Below are 4,052 nucleotides of genomic sequence, written 5' to 3' on the forward strand. Positions count from 1 at the left end.
CCCTGCTAACATGAATAGGTTAAACCATGATCCATAGTACATAACATGTAGTTGTACTATGGATCATTTAAAGTCACCTGTCCCTTTAAGAAAAAGTATCGGTAATTGGTATCGGCAAGTACATGAGGGGATGTACTTGTACTTGGTCCTGAAAAAGTGGCATCGGGACATCCCTACTTGCGATTCAAAATGTGAGGAAATGAGCTCAGAGTAGCTACCATTGATTCATATAAGCTTTATCTTCATCTTGGTTCAGCTGAGGGGGGATAAGCTCATAACGATTAACAATACTTCACAAATGCAGCATCCTTAGTGAATATCTTTACTTGATACTTGCAGTTCATCTGTAGAGGGATGGGCTTCTCGTGTAGTTTCTCATGTAGTGGTTCATAACAGCTAAAAGCATGTCTCCAGGAGAACCTCCTCATTTAATGTATGCCCCGTCTGGGTCAGCTTAATCCAGCCTGGTCGATGGCCACAGGCTGTCCACCTATCCCACTTCTCCAGCCGGTTTTCTTAATGCCTATGTCAGCGATACTGCACTCTGTCAGCGAGCCGGGGGAGGAGCCATCCAGCAGTCCCCACGAGCGGCCTCGGGACACGGTACCTAACCGGCCCGCAGCTACCGGAGCCTGCAGACGGTACCTCTGCTAGTGGTGAGTCTCCATGTACGCCCCTAAGAGCCGGGCTCTGGGTGTAGCGGCTGCCGTAGTGCGGAGCTCCCACACTAAGCTGCCATCTTAGCGGGGCCCGCGCATGCGCCCACCACACACTTTAAAGATGATTATATGACATAATAAATTTCAGCAGTGAAGGAAGAAATATGAAAAGTGATGCTGATATATACGGTATACAGAATGTTCGCCAAGTGGTTGACTATTTTCCTTGCATGGACATAGGATAACATGCCTTGTAACATAAATTTCCTTGTTCCTTGTTTTGTTGTTTATCATAATTCCAGGATTATTTAATTATCATTTTTAGATTAACTGTCTTGAATTTAGAGGCATTTGATCATGTACATCCTGTTTTTAGCCCTTGCAGACTCCTGTAGGATATAGATTTACCATGCATGATACCATATTTGTGTATTTTTTTTATCGTATGTTAAATTGTAAATATAGAAGACAAAAGCAACAAAACGCCACCTCTTTGTGTGAAATCTTTTTTATTTGAATAATAAAAACGGTTATAAATACTCACAATTATAGTATTTCAGTCACGCTTGTCAATAAGAGACCACAAGATCAGTGTCTAAGGAATGTTCCGCTCCGACTGCGTATAAAAAGCTGCCTCCTGTCACATCACCATACCATCATGCCACCGGCTGCTTTTAGGCTGGATTTATGTGTTTCAGGGGCATACCCCCTTCCTCAGAATCACAGCTTGCCTTGTCAAAGAGAGGGGTTTAAAAATAATAAAGACATCAATAGACACACTGGGAGACCAATCATTTCTGGAATTAATAGCTTAACATATAACCTTGCCAGATATATTGACCTTTTTTTGCAACCACTGGTTTGGGACCTACCCTCCTACGTACGTGACTCGAGTCATGTGTTGGAGATTTTGTCCCAATACCAGTGGAAGGACACATATATATGGGCATCTTTAGATGTATCTTTATATACATGGATTAAACATGAATTTGGCCTCATGGCCGTACAACATTTTTTATCTTGTTCAGGGTCAATAAATTCACAACAGGCAGGATTTGTTCTGGATTATATAGAGTTTATATTGACTCATAATTACTTTTCTTTTTTGGACAAATACTTAATTCAAACCAGGGGCACAGCTATGGGGGCCAGGTTTGCCCCAAGCTATGCGAATCTCTTAATGGGATTCCGGGAGTCCAAATATATCTGGTCTAATAATCCGTTCGGGGCAAGCCTGGTCCTCTTCGCTAGGTATATCGATGATATAGTCCTAATATGGGATGGCAGTAAGGAAAGATTGTTGGAATTTGTTGAATATTGTAATCTGAATCCTTACTGCATTGCATTTACATATGTAATTGATAGTTAATCTTTAGTATTTCTGGACCTAGAGTTAGGTTACGATGAAAATGGCCTTATCATATCAAAAACAAATTTTAAGCCAACAGCTGGCAATTCGTATGTGCACGCATCCAGTGCACACCACCCAAGGTGGATTAACAATATCCCCGAAGGGTCCCCCCTGTACCACTCCTGGTTGGGCAGAGTGAATGCCATTAAAATGAATGTGTTTTGCCGAGACTCCTCTTTCTGTTCCAGATGTTACCCATGGGCGTCCCTCCTTCTAATTTTAAGTTACTTAGGTCGCTGGTTTCAAGATTTATATGGAGACACAAGAAAGCTAGGATTTCTTATAATATATTAACCAGACCTAAAGCATTGGGTGGGATTTCCCTCCCTGACTTCCGGAGGTATTAATGAGCGGCTTCCCTGGCCAGAATCATAGACTGGCATTACGCTGGGGAGACGAAGTTGTGGATACAGATTGAGCAGTGCATGAGTCAGGCGAACTTGTGTAAGGTGTGTTGGATCCCGAAGCAATATAGACACTTGTCCAAAGACACGCACCCTTTGACGAATACATCACTGTCCATTTGGGACGCACTTCACTGTGAACAGAAATGGCCTTACAACTCCCCTTTGATGCCTCTGTTGGGACACAATTACTTCTTGCCGGGCCTTTTAGATGGGGGGGTATCGTAAGTGGCCACACACAGACTCTGAGCTCTTACTGCAACAGGTCATACAGGACGGGAAAATCAAACCCTTGTCTTCCCTGTGCGACTCACCTAAGCCCTCATTTATGGACGTTTGGCGGTATAGACAAATGACACACTTCGTACAACTACTCCCTGCCCCCTTACGGTCCAAACGCGAACTGAACCCATTAGAGCTCCTCTTTCCAACTGGAACCACCCCTACTAAATGCATCTCCTCATTATACGCTACCCTGTCTCACCTGGAAGTTGCATCTCCACCGCCCTACCTGGCAAGCTGGGAGGTGGAGCTGGACAGCCCTCTTACTGAGAAACGAAGGTCTCGTGTCTTGGCTTTCTCGAGGGGGGTGTCCAGGTCCGCACATATCCAGGAACTTCATTATAAACTGCTATGTAGATGGTATTACATTCCTCAAAGAATGCATCAGATAGACAGCTCGGTGTCCCCGTTATGTTGGAGAGGTTGCGGACAAGTGGCCTCGCATGCTCACATCTGGTGGCGATGCCCAAAAATTACACCCTACTGGCAGGAGGTAGCGGACGAAATGTATCAAATACAAGGAGTAGCGGTACCGCTGGAACCCTGGGGGATGTTGTTCCATGGATCTGAGGGCTCAATGGGCCGATATGCTCGGTCTATTACACCACACCACATTTGCTTAACGCAGCCAAGGCTTTGATTCAAGCCAAATGGAAATGTACCCCTGTTCCTACCTTGTTGGAATGGTTGAATAAGGTGGAGCAGATTTACTGTATAGAAGAACTCACCCTCAGTAGTCCGGAGCAAAGGGAGCGCATCACAGAAACATGGGCTTGCTGGCTAGCATATAAGACGACCCCCTCGTACCTCACCAAGAGGGCACAGGCCGTGGTATAAAGGATAACAATTTGGTAGATACGCACCTGTAGGTCTTCAATCAGGGAGTGCGTGTACCTTGGGGATTGTGACTAGTGCCTAGAACAGTTGGACTATGGGAGCAAGCAAGGTCACAGCGTTATGATTATATGGTTTACAACATATATCTTCTTTTATGAGAGACATGATCCTACATCCCCTGCAGAACTGCAGAACACCAGCAGCTATAGAGGAACACCAAATCCCAGCAATAATACATTAAACAGCCTGTATAATGTATTATTGCTGGGATTTGTTGTTCCTCTATAGCTGCTAATGTTCAGCAGTGTGCCGCTGTATTATACATTGGTATTCTGTAGAGCTGCAACAATTATTAGATTAAATCGATGATGGTAAACGTTGTCAGCGTTTTCCATCGTCGATTCGTTGGCTAAAATTTAAATTTCCCACTCACACCCGCCTGTTCGCAGCTCCATACAC

This window comes from Nanorana parkeri, unplaced genomic scaffold, assembly GCF_000935625.1.
Source record: "Nanorana parkeri isolate BGI_ZX_2015 unplaced genomic scaffold, ASM93562v1 scaffold56, whole genome shotgun sequence".
Classification (NCBI taxonomy): Eukaryota; Metazoa; Chordata; class Amphibia; order Anura; family Dicroglossidae; genus Nanorana; species Nanorana parkeri.